At 48.5% G+C, this 13,860-nt stretch overlaps 1 long non-coding RNA gene across 1 annotated transcript; it reads right to left on the bottom strand.

Annotated features, from left to right (window-relative positions):
* Window positions 1-702: 702 nt before the first annotated feature.
* LOC117184156 (uncharacterized) lies at window positions 703-1,332 on the bottom strand. The gene is made up of 2 exons (XR_004469397.1): window positions 1,188-1,332; window positions 703-1,136 (listed from the first exon to the last, which is right to left on the bottom strand). It is a non-coding gene; the product is annotated as an uncharacterized lncRNA (long non-coding RNA).
* Window positions 1,333-13,860: the final 12,528 nt, after the last annotated feature.

Below are 13,860 nucleotides of genomic sequence, written 5' to 3'. Positions count from 1 at the left end.
CACACTCCTCACCGGGCAGGGAGCGAAGAGGTCGCCTCGTGGAAACTATGTGTGCCGAAAAATGCCCGGGAAAGGGTTTTAAAGGAAAGCCACGATAACCCGGAAGCAGGCCACGCCGGCGGAAGGAGGACCACGGGACGGGTGGCGGCAAGATATTACTGGCCAGGAGTGCATAGGGATGTTAGGGCCTACGTGCGGAAGTGCGAACTATGCCTTCGTTTCAAGCCAAGCCAGCTACAAGCAGCAGGGGAAATGTTGACACGGCCGGAAGAGCCGTGGGCGACGGTATACGCTGACTTTGTGAGTCCTTTGCCGAGGTCGAAGCATGGGAACTCGATGCTGCTGGTATTAGCGAACCGATTCTCTAAATGGACTGAGTTGGTTCCGCTGAGGAAGGCCACAGCCGAGGCATCGATAAAGGCCTGTCGTGGGGCGCCCAAAGTCTTCAATACGGACAATGGAGTGCAGCTCACGAGCAGGACATTTAAAAGATTCCTGTAGCAGCTGGAAGTTCGCCACCAATATACTGCGCCAGTATATCAACAGGATATTCACCGGCGCTCATGGTGCAGGCAAGGGAGCCGAATAGAGGACTTCATATCTCCAGTCATATGCCGCCTATGGAAGGAAGGCGACAAAAAGCAATGAACGGCACACATCCGAGACCTGAAACCCCAACCCGAAGAGCAAGAGACACAGGGGTGAAGGGGAAGAGCTATAATAGGCCACGCAGGGCACATGATAGGCTACGCAGGCCGCGCAAAGGGGTCACGCAGGACCAGTAAAAGTAAAGGATGTCACGCAGGACACTCAGAAAAGGTGCCACGCAGGACACGCACGAGACTCGTCGGCCAATGGGTGACAAAAACCAAGGGCCAGGCTCACGCCTCAGCGCCTCAGCTTCAGGACGCGCAGGGCAACTACGAGCTTCGGGCCAGACCGACGGGTGCCGCTCATGCGTGTACTACCGGGCGAGGAGTCGGATGATTCTTAGGTCCGAGACACTGTGTGAGGGAGACACCCGTGAAATGAGTCCGGCCGAAGGCGCATAAAAGTGTCCTGGGCCGTGGGTCGGACCACCTGTTGCTCACGGGCGGAATCGCGGCAAACGGCCCACGCTGAGGGCAGAGGGCGAGCTGTAAGAAGGGAGAGGTTTGAATATAGTCATACAGGGCGAAATAACTTACCCAGACGCAGGAAGAACCAAGCGGTATGGGATGACGAGGGCAGGGTGAGCGGTAGCGTGTCTAAAACAAAAGAGAAAACATATAAAAATAAGCATAAATAAAGTGTCAGCTGTAGCGTGTCTGAAACGGAAAAAAATATAGAAATATATAGTGTCTAAAATAAAAAAGAAGGAAAAATACGTCAATAAATATGAGATCGAAGGGCCTCTTCTGATCAAGAAACGACTCAGGCCCGAATACATACGCACCAATGACCCGCAGGTTGACAGAGTCTTCAGGACAGTGGCTAACCGGGTAAGGAAGAAATTGGCGAAACAGAAAACCGAGGACACGGGACTGCTATCGCAGGGCACAGTTAGACTCAAACTACGCTCTTTGGAAACTGACAGGACGCCACAAGCGGCAACCTACACCTCGCTTTCCGGTAAGGAAGGCTGACGGCTCATGGGCAAGAACAGCAATAGACAGAGCGGAGGCTTTTGCGACGAACCTGGAAGAAAGATTCACACCATTCCGGACGACATCTAGTAGCAGAGCAATGAGGTCCCTGTGGCGTCCCTGTCACTTTTCAAGACATCTCGGTAGACATAAAGAAACTTAAGTCCGAGAAGGCCCCTGGCGACGATAAGATTGACAATGTTGTGGCAAAGGCGCTACCAAGCAGAGCGATTCTGTATCTGTTGCTAATCTTTAACGCGTCGCTGAGATTAGCATACTTTCCCAAAGCCTAGAGATGTGCCAACATAATCCATAAGCCAAATCCAGAAAAGCCACCGGACCTCAACAGACCTCAACAACAATAGATCAATTAGTCTCATTTCAACTTTTGGCAAAATGATTGAGCGATGCATCCTACGAAGGGTAATGGAGTCGCCGCGGCACACCCAAAAAACTGCACAGGGTAGTGGAACACATACTAGACGGCTTCCAAAACAAGCAGCACACTGTAGCTGCTTACCTGGATATTTCGCAGGCTTTCGACCGAGTTCGGCACGAGGAATGACTCGCTAAAATCAAAGTGATGCTGTATGAAGTTATCAAAAGCTTTCTGACGGGGAGGAACTTCCGTATAGTCCAGGATGGTGTAGCATCTTTGACCAAGACCATCAAGGCAGGAGTACCGCAGGGCAATGTGCTTGACCCGACACTATACTGCTTATTCACCCACGACATGTCAAATCCCTCTACAGTCCGAGATGCCAAGCTTTTTTGGCACCTATGTGTTTCAAAAATGAAAAGAGGTTTTGGGTTAAACTTTATAATTCGTATTTAATCTTGGTGGCTTAGCGGAAGCCGATTGCTTGCTATTGCCAGATAAACTTTATGCGAGATCGATATGCAACCAATGCGCAGAGGGGTTAGCATAGAACTAAACTATAGACGACGGCGTTAGATCAAAGTGATTGCCGAAGTGGCGGCAGCAGATCAAAGTAATTGCCGAAGTGGCGGCGGCAGAGAGCCCCTTTAGCGGGAGAGCGCAGCAGCTCTGCAGAAAGTCAACGCTTTACAACATATGTAGGCGGCTCTCTATGCTCATATAATAATAATGTTAAAGTTACGGTTATTCTTCAGCGGCTGGCCCGAACATACTCCCCCCGTTGGGAGCTAGTCTCTCAACAGATTCCTTAAGGGGCAGCAAACATAGCCGAGTGACGGCCCTCCTGATGTTTCCTGAGGATGTCTTCAGGTCAGCGACGCGACACACTCCGTCCTTGCCCAAAACGACATCGAACACTCTAGCCAGTGGCCAACGCATTGGAGGAAGATTTTCGTCCTTCACCAGAACGAGGTCGTTCTTGCAGATGTTTTGCGCGGCGGTACGCCACTTCGCGCGCTCTTGCAAAAGAGTGAGATACTCTTCGCGCCAACGGCTCCAAAATATTTGTTGTAGTTGGGTGACCCGCTGCCAGCCATCCAGACGATTGTAGTTCAGCTTCGTTAGGTCAGGCTCGAGGATTTTCTCATGGGGGCCGCCTAAAAGCAGATGAGCAGGAGTCTAAATCTTCAGGATTTTCTGAAAGCGAGAGCAAAGGGCGAGAGTTAACAATTGCAGTGATCTGACAGATCAGAGTGCGCAGCTCGTCGAAGCTAAGCACAGATGGTCCAACTGAGCGGTACAGGTGATATTTTGCGGTCTTCACGACCGCTTCCCACAACCCGCCAAAATGCGGAGAGCGAGGTGGGATGAAACGCCAGTCGATCGAGTCAGCCAAGCAGGATTCGTGGACCTCCTTCATATGCGGTTCGCTCAGACAAAGCTTCTTTAGCTCCAGAAGCTCGTTCTTGGCCCCAACGAAGTTTGTCGCATTGTCCGACCAAATTTGACTTGGCCTTCCTCGAGTGGAAGTAAAACGCTTTAGTGCGCCAAGAAACGATGCAGTGGTCAAATCCTTTACGAGCTCCATGTGTATAGCCTTAGAAGTGAAGCAGATGAATACGCTAATGTAGCACTTGATCGTAGGCCTTGTGCGGATTTCTGATCGGTAGAAAAAAGGTCCACAGTAATCTACTCCAGTGACTTCAAAAGCTCGAGATCCTTCCAAACGTTCCTTAGGTAGGTCTCCCATGATGTGTTCAACCATGCGCGGCCTAGTCCTGAAGCATCTCACACATCTGCTGACGACCCTTGACACTGCCTTAACACCTCCAATGGGCCAATATTCCAGCCGAATTTTGGATACCAAGGCGCGAGGTCCGGCATGGAGGTTTCTTTCATGGTAATATCTTATCAGCGCAAAGGTAATGGAATGTCCCTTTGGCAGAATGAGCGGGTGCTGAGCGTCAAATCCTAACGATGAGTTGCCAAGACGACCTTCAACTCTAAGTAGTCCAGAATGATCGATGAACGGGTTGAGCGAACTAATAGAACTGGATTTCATGACTTGACCATTGCGCCGAATCTCCTTTATGTCCATCCACAAATTTGCCAGCTGAATGTGTCTAATTAGAAGATGCGTTCATTGTCGAATATCAGAAACGGTGAGTCCTGGATGCCTAAGACGATGTATAAATTTATGCATGTAGGCGAATGTGCGCTGCATGCGAAAGAATGAATTCGCAAATTTGCATCCAGACGTGAGATCGGCATGTGGAGACCTGATTAGCAATCCTCTCTTGCGAAGCTCGAAAGTTGCTATGTTGTTAGATAGAGATACAGGCCACTTATCCTTGGAGCCTAGCAAAAAGGATGGGCCGTGAAACCATAGCTCTGACTGGATAAGATGGTTGGGAACCGAGCCTCTCGAGAGAATATCAGCAGGATTTAAAGATGTGGGAACATAGCGCCATTCCATGGCTGCCGTCAACTCCTGAATTGATGCCACTCGATTTGCCACGAAAACTTGAAATTTAGCTGGCTCGTCCCTAATCCAAGATAATGCTGTTGACGAATCCGACCAGCAATAGAACCGACTTGTAAAGATTCCCATGTCCTTTAAATTCTGCATGATTTTCGCAAGCAAATGGGATCCACTTAATTCCAGCTTAGGAATCGATATAGTCTTTAGCGGCGCCACTCGCTACTTTGAGCACAAAACGTGGCTCGAAGACTGGGCTTCACTGGACACGACATACACGCAAGCGCCATATGCTTCTAAGCTGGCATCACAGAATCCGTGAACTTCTGTAGCCACACTAGAACGAAGAACCAAGCGAGGAAATGAGATCCGAGAAATGCTTGCCAAACTATTTCTCAAGTCCATCCAAGTTGAATGCAACGCTGAGGGTAGGCTTTCATCCCAATCCAAATTTTCTCTCCAAAGCTGCTGAAGGAAGATTTTGCACCTGACAATGACTGGATTTATTAATCCAAGAGGGTCGTAGAACCGCACAATCGTAGATAAAACCGACCGCTTTGATGGCTTTGAGTTTGTGTCCAGTGCGGACAAGGCAAAAAGCAGATGATCCGAAGCAGGGTCCCACGCTAAGCCGAGAGTTTTGGCAATGTCGCTTCCATCATTGAACTTTAGGAACTTCTCTATGTCATCTTCAGGGGTTCCCTCAAGTACTTCCTGGTGACTGGAGCACCATTTCCTAAGTCTAAAATTACCACGGGACAGTAAAGCTGATGTTTGGTGCATCTTGTCCATGACCTGTGCGACCGAATTACCGCCCGAAATAAGGTCATCCACGTAAAACTCCTGCCGCAGAGCAGCTGAGCCAAGAGGGTAGGATTCACCCTCGTCGATGGCCAGCTGGTGCATTGCGCGGACCGCTAAAAATGATGCAGCCCTCGTCCCGTATGTGTAGACTTGAACCTCGGACTCGATGGAATCTCGCCATAGGATGCACTGATACAAATTGTCGGGTGGAGACACTCGTACGCAGCGGTACATTTTACAAATGTCCCAAGTGAGAGCGACTGGATATGTTCGAAAGCGAATCAATCAGCCAGGCTCCGTTTTTCACATTCACAAAAGTTTTTTGAAATCACATAAATTGGGGCTCTCTTTTTCCCATTCCGCAAGATTTCTTCGTTTTCAAAACGAAAACATTTTCGTTGACGAAATGAAAAGTAAACGGCTTTTTATACAACAAAACGAACCTTAATTGCAAAAGGAAAAAAATAGATGACTTATTGATGCATTAACATAAACTTGATACCTATATCAGGATAAGTTAACTTGTGCTTTCTTTATAAATAATTTTTTTTTAACCCAACCTAAAATTTGACTCGGAAAAAATTGGCAACAGCAACAACAAATTTCGTTTTGGTGTAAGCAGCTGACGCATTCCGATTTGGTTATCGGAACGTTGGCAATTAATAAATTTTTGCGTATAACAGCACAAATGTGCATGTAACAGCTCAGACTGTGCTTGTAACATGCGCTCAACAGAAAATCTGGGTGAGCACAGCTGTTTCCCGCCCAATTTAATTCGGACTTCAAAATGTAACATATCGATAAAAAAAATATGTGAAAAATGGAACACCTTAAAACGAAAACGAAACGTTTTGGCTGAAAACGTAATCCGCAAAAGTAAATGAAAAACGGAGCCTGCCTGAATATGTTAAACAATGCAGGCTGAATAACAGGGCCTGTCATCATCACATCATTTAGAGAATATCCAGTTGATGTAGCTGCGGATCCATCGAAAACGACACGGAGTTTTATCGTCGTACTGTCCTCCTTTAGGACACAGTGATGAGGCAAGAAATATTTGCAGAGGCTACGGGAATCAGGGTTGACTTGGTGCATATGATGCAAATCAATGTACTCCCTCATAAAGTCGGAATACCGCTCCTTGAGTGTAGGATTACGCTCCAGTTTTCGCTCCAGACTGATGAACCGTCGATAAGCCTGAGCGTAAGATTCTCCTAAACGATCAGTATTGTTATTTAGCGGCAGACGAACTGCATACTCCCCGGATGGCAACCGGTTGCTTACGAAATGTGCTTTACAATCGTCTTCTTCTTTGGTATTCAACCCAGCCTCCACAAAATCCTCGACTTCCCAAAACATACGAAGAGTTTTATCCAACCTTGCTTCCATCTCAGCTATCGAATCTGGACAATTGTGCGTGGCCAAAAGCGCCGAGCTTGAAACCTTCTGTCCACCACCAGATACGATCCACCCAAGCCGGGTCTTCTGCAGAAGAGGCAGTCCATCGGTGAGTTTGATTTGCCCTACGTAGAGGAGATCATAAAAAACGCTCGCACCAATGAGAAGATCAACCCGTTGAGGATTGAAAAATGCAGGATCAGCGAGCTGAATGTTAGATGGAATACGCCAATCGGTTACATTTACTGTCATACTTGGTTGAGAATCGGTAATCGTGGGGGCGATGACAGCAGTAAGTGTAGTTGTGTAAGCAGAGGTGCGAGAATGCATACAAATGCTTATGGTGGATCCCTCAGTAGAAACGCTGGTATCGCCCAGCCCAGACACAAGTGCAGACGATTGAGTTCTCCTAAGCTGAAGCTGCTGGGCGAACCTGGATGTGACGAGATGCAGCTGCGATCCTGAATCTAAGATGGCACGACAAGGAACTAAAAAGCCAGACCGATTCTTCACGAGAACCACGGCTGTAGCCAGAAGCTCGACATCAGAGTGAAGACCTTGGGCAGCAAGAGAGGTAGACGAAGGTAGAGACGAGCTGCTAGCAGAATTTTGAGCAACGGAAAGAGTGTCCGGTTCCAGATCGGGAGGAGTAATACCTGGGCAGCCTTGTGTTGTGGTCTGTATACTATCGAAGTGCAACAAACTATGATGCCTACCGCCGCATACTCGACATTTTCCACTATTGCATGCGCGGGTCCGGTGCCCCGGTTTTAGGCAATTGAAGCATAGGGAAAGCTTCTTCACTTCTTTGTGGCGCAGCAACGGTGAGAGAGCCCGCTGAGTGGCAAAAGACGCATACAGACGGGTCGGCGGAAGAGTTTGAAGCTACAAACGTTTTCTTAACATGCGTATAGGAATGGTTTTTTCCCACCTGATCGCTACTAGCGTGTGTCGCTGTAGCATATTCCAATCGCTCCATTTTCTGGCAGCGTTGCTGCAAGAATTCGAAGAATTCCTCTGCGGTAGGTATAGCATCCGACGATGTGTGCTCCTCCCATTTGGTTTGCGTCTTCGAATCCAACTTCTGCAGCAGCATGTTGATAACTATGAGTCCCGAAATCTCCTCAGCAGTTCCCAATGTCTGCAACGCTCGCATGTGTAAATTGACTGCATCCGAAAACTCCCGAAGCCTTTTAGCAGAAGGCGAGTCTACCCTCTTTAGCCCAAGAATCTTCTTGATGTGTGCCTGGAAAACAAGTCTTTTGTTATTAAAGCGTTTATTAAGTATATCCAGAGCCGCACGATAATTGGCACTGGAGAGCTCCAACGATCGAACCGAATCCAAAGTCGCATCAGCGAGGCAAGAGCGAAGGTGCTGGAATTTCTCGATGTCACTGAGATCCGCATCCACTTCAATCACCGATTTGAACATTGCCATAAAATCCGAGAACTCGATGTATCCACCAGAAAACTTCGGCACCTTCAGCTCAGGAAGTCGCTGCTTGTGAGCCATGATGATGGTACTATGTCCGGAATGGCTTGGCAGAGTCGTAGAATGGACAGCGGCGTGTGACTGGCTTACTTCAACAGCAGCCAGCAACTCAGCTTTCAACGATATGAAAAGAGTATCGAAGATTTCGCGCAGCTCACTCCCAATCTCGTTTTGATCGAGAGCCTCCAACTCATTATGGGCCTTATTAAATTCCTCTCGAATTTCTGCCAACATATCAAGGCGCACCTCGACTTCCGCGGCGGTCAGCTTATCGATTTTATTCCCCGCGAAGGATTCGCCAAGCCTGTGCAATCGATCATATAATGACTGACTTTTACGCTTATACAGACTCAGTCTGGAATCCGCCACCACAATATTTCCGTCCGCGCCTGTATTTGGATCGTTGTCCATGTTAACCGTTGTGCAATCGACACAACAACGGAAAATGAAATACCGCTTAAGCGACGATGTATAGACGCGAGAGCGAGAATGCAAGACACGAAAAGTCAAGAACCGCGGCTGCAGCTGCGCAGAGAATGAGAGATTCGACGCTTAAAGAACCGGAATTTGTCTATAAATATTCCAGCCGCACTCTCACTGAATTTGCACTTTAAACTGTTTTTAATGTGCACACAAATGTATTTTTTGGTAGTTAAACTACCCAACAACACAATATTGTATAATTAATAAGTGTTTTAACGGAACGCGATTAAGAAATGGTTTTATATCACGTCGGGGGGTCACCAATGTTTGAGATGCCAAGCTTTTTTGGCACCTATGTGTTTCAAAAATGAAAAGAGGTTTTGGGTTAATCTTTATAATTCGTATTTAATCTTGGTGGCTTAGCGGAAGCCGATTGCTTGCTATTGCCAGATAAACTTTATGCGAGATCGATATGCAACCAATGCGCAGAGGGGTTAGCATAGAACTAAACTATAGACGACGGCGTTAGATCAAAGTGATTGCCGAAGTGGCGGCAGCAGATCAAAGTAATTGCCGAAGTGGCGGCGGCAGAGAGCCCCTTTAGCGGGAGAGCGCAGCAGCTCTGCAGAAAGTCAACACTTTACAACATATGTAGGCGGCTCTCTATGCCCATACAATAATAATGTTAAAGTTACGGTTATTCTTCAGCGGCTGGCCCGAACAGGCAACCAGGACAGACCCTCAAGGTAGCAACATTTGCTGACGACACAGCAGTACTATCGAGGGCTAGCTGTGTTTATGATGCCAGAGGCAATCTACAGCAATACCTCAAGCTATTTGAAAACTGGTCCTGCCAATGGAACACCTCCATAAACCCTGATAAGTGTGCAATGGTGACGCATACTTTAAGAATGGGCTCTAGCCCTGGTGTCTTCTTGCTTGGGAAACTCGTGGAGCAGTTTATACAGCTCTGCTGAGCGCTTCTTCGATCGATATGGCCATATCAATCTTGAGACTTTACAGGAAACGGTTTGCTGCCATCTCCTATTGGCATTTTGCTCGAACAATTCGTGCGTTAGGAGCCTGCACGTAGCCAAAGGCATCGCTACTTGCTCCCTCTCCGATAGGAGAGGAATCGTAGTACCCTGCCTGGCTAGCTCGTCGGCGGCGTCATTCCCCTCGATGTCCCTGTGGCCGGGGACCCATATAAGGAAGAGATCTAACTGCTCTGCGATCTCGTGCAGAGACCTGCGGCAGTCATTTACAGTCGCTGAGTTCGACGATATTGAGCCTAGAGCTTTGATAGCTGCTTGGCTGTCCGAGAAGACGCACACTAAGTGCGTATCTAGGAGTAGTTTGGAGACGATCGAAATGGCCTCCTTGAGGGCTTCAACCTCCGCTTGGAACACACTACAGTGATCCGGGAGCCTGAAGCAATGACTGATGTTCAGCTCGCTGCAGTAGACTCCGCCTCCTACGCGGCCGTCTAGCTTTGAACCATCAGTGTAGAAGTGGACCGCATTAGCAGGCCCTGGTTCGCCCATCTCCCAGTCCTCCCTAGATGGGATTGATACCTGGAAGGGCGTCGAGAGGTGATCACTGGGGATACAGTAATCTGTCCTCTCTGGTAATTGCGGGAGTCTCATCAGGATTCCCGAGTGCCCAACCGCGGATGCTTTCCACAGTCTGGCTTCTCTCATTCGGAGGGCGGAAAGTGTTGCCACCTTCTTTCCCATGAGATCAACCGGGAGGAGGTCCAGCACAGTATCCAGGGCTTCCCCTGGAGTAGTGCGTAGCCCGCCGGTTATGCATAGTTCTGCCATGCGTTGAACTCTGCTGAGTTTATTGAGGCCTGTCCTTTTGTCCAAGGCTGGCCACCATACCACCACTCCATAGAGCATGATTGGTCGTATGATGGCTCGCACCAATGAGAAGATCAACCCGTTGAGGATTGAAAAATGCAGGATCAGCGAGCTGAATGTTAGATGGAATACGCCAATCGGATACATTTACTGTCATACTTGATTGAGAATCGGTAATCGGGGGGGCGATGACAGCAGTAAGTGTAGTTGTGTAAGCAGAGGTGCGAGAATGCATACAAATGCTTATGGTGGATCCCTCAGTAGAAACGCTGGTATCGCCCAGCCCAGACACAAGTGCAGACGATTGAGTTCTCCTAAGCTGAAGCTGCTGGGCGAACCTGGATGTGACGAGATGCAGCTGCGATCCTGAATCTAAGATGGCACGACAAGGAACTAAAAAGCCAGACCGATTCTTCACGAGAACCACGGCTGTAGCCAGAAGCACGACATCAGAGTGAAGACCTTGGGCAGCAAGAGAGGTAGATGAAGGTAGAGACGAGCTGCTAGCAGAATTTTGAGCAACGGAAAGAGTGTCCGGTTCCAGATCGGGAGGAGTAATACCTGGGCAGCCTTGTGTTGTGGTCTGTATACTATCGAAGTGCAACAAACTATGATGCCTACCGCCGCATACTCGACCTTTTCCACTATTGCATGCGCGGGTCCGGTGCCCCGGTTTTAGGCAATTGAAGCATAGGGAAAGCTTCTTCACTTCTTTGTGGCGCAGCAACGGTGAGAGAGCCCGCTGAGTGGCAAAAGACGCATACAGACGGGTCGGCGGAAGAGTTTGAAGCTACAAACGTTTTCTTAACATGCGTATAGGAATGGTTTTTTCCCACCTGATCGCTACTAGCGTGTGTCGCTGTAGCATATTCCAATCGCTCCATTTTCTGGCAGCGTTGCTGCAAGAATTCGAAGAATTCCTCTGCGGTAGGTATAGCATCCGACGATGTGTGCTCCTCCCATTTGGTTTGCGTCTTCGAATCCAACTTCTGCAGCAGCATGTTGATAACTATGAGTCCCGAAATCTCCTCAGCAGTTCCCAATGTCTGCAACGCTCGCATGTGTAAATTGACTGCATCCGAAAACTCCCGAAGCCTTTTAGCAGAAGGCGAGTCTACCCTCTTTAGCCCAAGAATCTTCTTGATGTGTGCCTGGAAAACAAGTCTTTTGTTATTAAAGCGTTTATTAAGTATATCCAGAGCCGCACGATAATTGGCACTGGAGAGCTCCAACGATCGAACCGAATCCAAAGTCGCATCAGCGAGGCAAGAGCGAAGGTGCTGGAATTTCTCGATGTCACTGAGATCCGCATCCACTTCAATCACCGATTTGAACATTGCCATAAAATCCGAGAACTCGATGTATCCACCAGAAAACTTCGGCACCTTCAGCTCAGGAAGTCGCTGCTTGTGAGCCATGATGATGGTACTATGTCCGGAATGGCTTGGCAGAGTCGTAGAATGGACAGCGGCGTGTGACTGGCTTACTTCAACAGCAGCCAGCAACTCAGCTTTCAACGATATGAAAAGAGTATCGAAGATTTCGCGCAGCTCACTCCCAATCTCGTTTTGATCGACACGAAAAGTCAAGAACCGCGGCTGCAGCTGCGCAGAGAATGAGAGATTCGACGCTTAAAGAACCGGAATTTGTCTATAAATATTCCAGCCGCACTCTCACTGAATTTGCACTTTAAACTGTTTTTAATGTGCACACAAATGTATTTGTTGGTAGTTAAACTACCCAACAACACAATATTGTATAATTAATAAGTGTTTTAACGGAACGCGATTAAGAAATGGTTTTATATCACGTCGGGGGGTCACCAATGTTTGAGATGCCAAGCTTTTTTGGCACCTATGTGTTTCAAAAATGAAAAGAGGTTTTGGGTTAATCTTTATAATTCGTATTTAATCTTGGTGGCTTAGCGGAAGCCGATTGCTTGCTATTGCCAGATAAACTTTATGCGAGATCGATATGCAACCAATGCGCAGAGGGGTTAGCATAGAACTAAACTATAGACGACGGCGTTAGATCAAAGTGATTGCCGAAGTGGCGGCAGCAGATCAAAGTAATTGCCGAAGTGGCGGCGGCAGAGAGCCCCTTTAGCGGGAGAGCGCAGCAGCTCTGCAGAAAGTCAACACTTTACAACATATGTAGGCGGCTCTCTATGCCCATACAATAATAATGTTAAAGTTACGGTTATTCTTCAGCGGCTGGCCCGAACAGGCAACCAGGACAGACCCTCAAGGTAGCAACATTTGCTGACGACACAGCAGTACTATCGAGGGCTAGCTGTGTTTATGATGCCAGAGGCAATCTACAGCAATACCTCAAGCTATTTGAAAACTGGTCCTGCCAATGGAACATCTCCATAAACCCTGATAAGTGTGCAATGGTGACGCATACTTTAAGAATGGGCTCTAGCCCTGGTGTCTTCTTGCTTGGGAAACTCGTGGAGCAGTTTATACAGCTCTGCTGAGCGCTTCTTCGATCGATATGGCCATATCAATCTTGAGACTTTACAGGAAACGGTTTGCTGCCATCTCCTATTGGCATTTTGCTCGAACAATTCGTGCGTTAGGAGCCTGCACGTAGCCAAAGGCATCGCTACTTGCTCCCTCTCCGATAGGAGAGGAATCGTAGTACCCTGCCTGGCTAGCTCGTCGGCGGCGTCATTCCCCTCGATGTCCCTGTGGCCGGGGACCCATATAAGGAAGAGATCTAACTGCTCTGCGATCTCGTGCAGAGACCTGCGGCAGTCATTTACAGTCGCTGAGTTCGACGATATTGAGCCTAGAGCTTTGATAGCTGCTTGGCTGTCCGAGAAGACGCACACTAAGTGCGTATCTAGGAGTAGTTTGGAGACGATCGAAATGGCCTCCTTGAGGGCTTCAACCTCCGCTTGGAACACACTACAGTGATCCGGGAGCCTGAAGCAATGACTGATGTTCAGCTCGCTGCAGTAGACTCCGCCTCCTACGCGGCCGTCTAGCTTTGAACCATCAGTGTAGAAGTGGACCGCATTAGCAGGCCCTGGTTCGCCCATCTCCCAGTCCTCCCTAGATGGGATTGATACCTGGAAGGGCGTCGAGAGGTGATCACTGGGGATACAGTAATCTGTCCTCTCTGGTAATTGCGGGAGTCTCATCAGGATTCCCGAGTGCCCAACCGCGGATGCTTTCCACAGTCTGGCTTCTCTCATTCGGAGGGCGGAAAGTGTTGCCACCTTCTTTCCCATGAGATCAACCGGGAGGAGGTCCAGCACAGTATCCAGGGCTTCCCCTGGAGTAGTGCGTAGCCCGCCGGTTATGCATAGTTCTGCCATGCGTTGAACTCTGCTGAGTTTATTGAGGCCTGTCCTTTTGTCCAAGGCTGGCCACCATACCACCACTCCATAG

The sequence above is a fragment of the Drosophila pseudoobscura genome, chromosome 4 (genome assembly GCF_009870125.1).
Source record: "Drosophila pseudoobscura strain MV-25-SWS-2005 chromosome 4, UCI_Dpse_MV25, whole genome shotgun sequence".
Taxonomy (NCBI): Eukaryota; Metazoa; Arthropoda; class Insecta; order Diptera; family Drosophilidae; genus Drosophila; species Drosophila pseudoobscura.
This window is presented reverse-complemented; position numbering and strand designations above follow the sequence as displayed.